We start from the raw sequence: 6,472 nt of genomic DNA on the forward strand, positions 1-6,472 counted from the left end.
TTTCTTGCTATTTACTAGAGAAAGACTAAATTATAAGCTCAGAGGTAAATGCTGTTGTGAGATAGCCAAGGTAAGATGAGATGAATCCCAGAGAAAGCTCATGTACTTCCATTCCTATTCTCGGTTTTCCATTTTGATAAGCCTAGAAAATAAATTCAATTTTATGGAAACTTAGCTTGGATATCAGGAAAAACTATACAGAAAGAGTTGTTAAGCACTGGAATAGGATCCCCAGGGAGCTGCTTGAGTCACCATCCCTGAAAGTGTTTAAAAACTGTTTGGATGTGGTACTCAGGGACATGATTAAGCAGTGGATTGTAGAATTAGAGTATTATAGTTTGGTTGTGGTTGGACTTAATGGTCTTGAGGGTCTTTTCCAACCTGAGCAATCCTATGATTCTGAAAAAAAATCTGATTGTTTTGCTTTACTGAACAGTACATTATTTGTTTATTCATCAGTTAGTTTCTTTAACAACTCAATTTGTTAATTAATCATGATAAAATTTAGCCACAGAATAAGAATGTTTCTGTTAACCTCCTTGACACTAGTCACACGGCGAACAGGGGTGTGCCAGGAAAACTCCATTTGATCGTTCATAAATATTAGCCAAATAAAAGAATGATGAGGTTAAAAGAAAGCTTAGAAACAAATTCCAAAAGCCATACGATATGCTCATTAAAATAGCTCATAAAAATTCTTTGGTGAAATAAAAAAAAAGGCATTTGAAAATATCTCCCTTTGTCTTATTGGGGGGGATGATTTTCTTTTTCTAAGCAGGGTTCCTGTTTTCAGTATCTTGATTAAGGAACAATATCCAATTTGATGAAGTGATCCAAATGATAACATTTGCATATGAATGGTGGATAATATGCCATAGAAACTGATTAAGCCTCATCTCTCTCACATGTGTGAAGAGTAATGCTAAAAGAAGTTAATAAATTAAGATTTGGATGAGAAAATGGTGTTGAAAATAACTGTGCTAAACTTTTTGTACAGTGGATTTTTTTCTCTTCCAATTTGATTGTAACAGACAGCTTCTTCCTCTCAGCTATTGCTACTTTACATGTGCTTAGAGGTAACAGTCTTCTAATCAGTCTATAGATGACATGAAGAAGATAACAACATTTTTGATGGTAAGATCTGTGAACAGATCTCAGACTTTTCCATTCCTTTGTTTAAATGAGGCAGGCAGTAGAAGTAAGGGTTCTTACTTTCTTCCAGCTTTTAAATACAAGAGAAAGCAAGTTATAATTTTCAAGCTTTGACAAGAAATGCTGAGGAGTTACATGAAATATTTGATTCCACCATCATTTGATTCTAATTTAAACTCAGTATTTTGCTTATGCCAGAATTGTTACTGCAGCTTACCCAAAGATGTGTACAGCGCTAAGCTTGCTACTTGGAAATTCTCTCAACAGGCTTTAGAAGGAAGATCTAAAATCATGAAGGTCAAGATAGAAACACCTTTATCTCTGCAGGCTGCCCTGTGTCAAGGACAACGCTTCTTCACTGAAACGAGTAGCTTCTCTGTGACCTTTCAGACTTCTCTAATGCCTGATCTGGTAAAAAGGACCTGCAAGCCAGGGGTGAAATAAACTTTGACTGAGGTCAAAAAGTGAATCTCATCACTCCTGAATACTGAAGCATCAGAGGTATATACCTTGGCATATGTCTCTTTCTCTGGAGGAACTGAAATCTTGCATGCAAGCATATAATGTGTGGAAAATTTGGATATAGACAAAATGGAGCTGCTCATTGATTCTGGAATGTTCTCATGTTCTACTGCAGATTATCTTTCCATCACAGCACAGGTCTACCAGATAACACTTCAGTGCAGAAATGCATTGATCTCATCAATGTTCTGATACAGAAGTTAATGAACCTGTGGAGAAAGTTTATTTAAATTTTAAGCAATCCATATCTAGCCACTGCTGATACAGTAAAGAAAAAAATGCTTCAAATATCTTTAAGAAAAATAGTAGTTGTTTTGTGAAATGGAAAGCACTAACAATGTTGATAGCTGCAATGGAGTTATTTTGAGCCTTACAATGTATGCTGTTTACGTTTTTGTTCAGCTTCTGCAAATTTAAAGTGCTATGATGGTGTTGGAGTTTGCGGTTTTATTTACTTTTGAAGAATTTAGTTGCTTTTCATTCTATTAAACCTGAGCTAGTCACTTTTTAATAAAACACAGTGTGCTATTTTAATGTGACAGGAATTTATGTGGTACACAGAATTACGTAATAAATATATTTTCTAATACCTTAAAAGCTAGCAAGGATAGAAATTAATGTATTTTATGAACATTCCTTTCTTTTTAAAGCATTAGTCAACCAAGATAGTTTATAACATTAGTGAGGATTTGATCTTGTAATGTCACCAGCTGCCAAAAAGTAGGAAATTCTTGCCAGTATTATAAAAGGGCAGTGCTCACCCAAATACTCATCTCTTTTGAAAATCTCCAGGTGCTCTTTTGGCCACAAACAAATCTGTAGATATTCCAATGAAGCTGGGCAACCAATTCAAGACCACTGTTTCTCCCCAGTACCCTTTATGTGAGTTAGTTTTCTATGGCCTGTGGGCTGCCCAGATGAATAGAGCAAAGCCCTGCTGTACACCATCAGCTACTTCGTTCTACAGGACAGCACTAACACTTGGACCACTGTGCTGTAGCTGTGTTTGCAGATGACACAAGCAAGAGCTCTGGGCAGACTTCCTTTCCCAATCCTGTGAGCAGGATGACAGGGGAGCAGAAAATGCAGAGAAAGCTATTAATGTATGTCTGTAATTAGGAGTTCTGGAGATGCAGCTGATGTGCTGCTATTTGCTAAGTGACAGAGCTCACTCTGCGTTTGTATTTCATGTTACCAGCTTACTTCTGACTGTGCAATCTCCTTTGTACTGCTACAACATCATATTTTTAGCTCATTTTATAATTTGAAGATGGTGCTGGATTAAGCATTAAGAAATCAGTATGAGGAAGTCCTACAGTATGAATATTTTGTAGTAATTTTCCATCATAAAAAGATCTAGGTAACAGTGATGCCTGATATACCTCGGAAATTTCTGTGAATCCAGATAAAGCATAAAATAATTAACAAATTAATTAAAACTGATAATCTCCCTTTGAATGGAGCTGCAATCAAGCAAACATTCTGTAAAAACTAACAAAGCAGTGTTTAGTTTGAGATTCATACCCCTCAACTTCATACCTCACAGGAGGTGCCACAGCTCCCAGTCAAGAGTAGATGACTGTTGTAGTCACTAGATGGTAGACAGCCAGTCCATGAAGAAACCACTGGTGTCCTCTCATGGGCATTTAGTGTCCCTAGCAAGGCATGAGTATGCCTGGCTGGCCACCAGCAGCTGCTCTTGGCATCATAGGTCTTGTGTAGGATGGGCCTAGTTCTTTGATGCCTCAGCCCCTTGCAAGGGGCAACTCAAAGAGACACAAAGGTGCCTTGTTTGGATGGCAGAGTCAGGCCCCAGGGCTGATTCACTCTCTGGCCTCTGCTGCTTCCTTCAGGGGAATACAGGCTGTTTAGGCAACCGGAAGTTTACATTTACATGCATATGCCATAATTGGAGGCAAATCATGCCTCTGAGTTCCCACAATATGATGGAGGTAAATAACAAGAGACCTCAGTGAAGTCAATTTCACAACAGTCCACATTTTCTCCTCTACTTAAATTCTCCTACTTAGATTTAAGCCTAAATTTGAGTGTTCTGGCAATCATCATAAAGTTATTATTTTTTATCGTAATGATTCTGCTGGAAAGTATGCCTAGGAGCAATCAGACCGTCCTCCATTTCTCCAAAACTCTGCCCTGTATTATAACTATGGCTGGAGAACCACGTACAGCTCTTTGCTGGGAGCAGTGAGTGTATGTGCATTGCAACAGCTGGATCTTGATCCCCCTGAAGTCAGCAGGAGTTAATCTAGGAATTTAAACTAAACAAAATGGAAGAGCCCTAAAATGACTGACAGCAGTGACACAGGCTCACAGAGTCAGTGTACTTCTCTTAAGTCTGAGAAGGGGTGAGCATCCAACGCATTGTTTAACACACATGCAGTATTTTCTACATGTTCCTGAAGATCTGAGGTTTGAAGTGAACTAGTAGTGAGTACCAGGAGATCATATACATTCTGTGTATACTTTTATTTAGCTCCTCTTGCACACTTTTCTATAACTCCTCAAACTGCAGTTAATCAAATGAGGATATTTTGCTGGGGTTTCTGAAATGAACATGTATATATAGAAAAAGATGGAAAAGACAGTTTCTCATGGATAGATAACAAAGTAATGAGGAGGTTGCACAATGGAAATAAACGTATTTCTGTGTGCTATCTTTCCATGTCCTTTCTCATTCTCCACTTTCTTCTCTCCTCCCCCTCATTGTTAAGAAAAGCTATTTGAATAAGCAATAGCAGGGATCTGCAGCCTGTCACGGCTAATGAAGGAACTTGGACTAAGTTTGTCCAGTTTTTTCCAACTACATCAACTGCTTGGGAAAGAAATATAATGTCTCTCCCTGCAAATCCTGCTTAAGTGATGAGAAGCAATTTAAAACAAAAACAAAAACAACTTAGTATACAGTTTGAATTAAAAAATGCACTGTGGTAAAACTGGAACTCATTTATATTTGTGTTTGCTATGCTCTGTCTTTCATCAAAGCTACTGTGGCATTTAGGGGATGCCACCTCACCTCATAAAAGTCCTTGCAGTGTCTCTAGTGTCTGCTGCCTTGCATTCTTTTCTCCTGGAGGCAAAATTACCTGAGCAAAGCAATGGAAGCTCTGGAAAGCTTCAAGAATCAGAAAAAAATATGTAATAACTTGCAGATTTTCTTATTTGCAACTTTACACCTGAACAAATCTGGTAGCATGCTGTGCAGAATTGCTTCACACTCTGGGGTGATCATTGCTTTCTTTATTGGAAGAGCTATGAGAGCATGCCTGCAAACCTAACATCTCTATGTGAGTTGGTTTCGAATGGTTTCAAAAAACATTATGTGAATTTTGGTGGTATAATGAAACATCCAAATAATCTGTATTTAAAGCAGTAAGTTTTGGGGTACATGAAACTAAAATAGTAATGTATGGCTTATTTTAACTGCATTATGGTAGAAGTTTGCTATGAAATACATGTTTGCTCACCACCATCAAAATGAGGCTGAGGCACCCTTGTGCCCTGTGCATCCAGGCTGCTCTGGAGGGTTCTGGTGGGGACTGCAAACAGATGTGCCATAATGATAATGAAGGAAAAATAGTATGAAACTTGCCACTGAGTTCTGTATGTCACTGTATTAGATGTGCAATTAGCTGCTTGTAGACAACTGAGCTGTTATATTAGCAAGGACCAAAAGCAAACAGGATGTGACTTGCACAGTAGTTTGCCCCTCCTTGTCAGAGTGACACTGATATTGGGAACAGGGAACAAAAGTAAAGAGTTTGATCTAAACCTTCTTATTTATAAGATGTGACACTTCAGGGATTCTGCCTGGGAAAGCAGCCTGGTGTCTGCCATGAAATACTTGGTGACTTACTCAAAGGCTTCTACTACCACAAGCTGCTACCTGCATCCTGGTATCAGGCCCTCTCAACTGTTGGAGAAACAGATAATGCAGACATGAATTACACATTGCTCCTTTCACTTAAAAAAAAAAATGTACCTACCTTCAGGAAACAAATACTGATCCTTGTGGTACAGCCAAGAGGTCAGAGAAAAATACACTGTAGAGTAATGTTGGTCTGGGGACATAATGGAAATATAGTGATTCACAGATGCAGATTTACTTAAGAACAAACCAGAACACTGTATAGATTTTCTCATCTTTTTTAAATAGTTCTGTCGAGTTTCATTATTCCCAGCGCAGTAGAAAATGTGCATTCTGAAATTCAATAGTAAATAAAAGCAGGAAAGTTGAGGCTATAATTCTGTGATCTAGTTGCACTTTGGCATCTCATTATGCGGTTCAAAACTGTTCAAAGAAAAACGATGCATACAAAATCATGTACCTAAAAAAAAAAAAGGGGGGGAAAGATAAACAAAGAAACAAACATGCTGAAAGAAATGCTGTAGCATCTTATGTAGGATACAGAAGTGTTAAGTGCCATCACCTCTACCATCACTTCCACAATTTGTCTTTACCTGAATCATGAATTTAATTAGGGAACGAAGTGGGAGAACGCAGGTTATGCAACATGTTTGACTTCTTGCTTGAAGCCTGGGCCACCTGCTCTCATACAATTCAGAGTTCAGTCTCCAGTTCTCTGCTTGGCAGCAATTTCCTTTTCCCTTGACATGTATGGTGCTGTACAGTTTGTAATACTCGCTTCACATTGATACACCAACAGCTGTAGTTCACAAGGAACTTTGACCAAAAGTTGACACCAAATTCCACAAGATTTTAATTATAAAATTATTATCAAATTAATTATCTTGGATAACATTCATAATGAAAAGTCTG

This window comes from Cyrtonyx montezumae, unplaced genomic scaffold (assembly GCF_038088225.1).
Source record: "Cyrtonyx montezumae isolate F1298 unplaced genomic scaffold, pur_monq_1.0 scaffold_3, whole genome shotgun sequence".
Classification (NCBI taxonomy): Eukaryota; Metazoa; Chordata; class Aves; order Galliformes; family Odontophoridae; genus Cyrtonyx; species Cyrtonyx montezumae.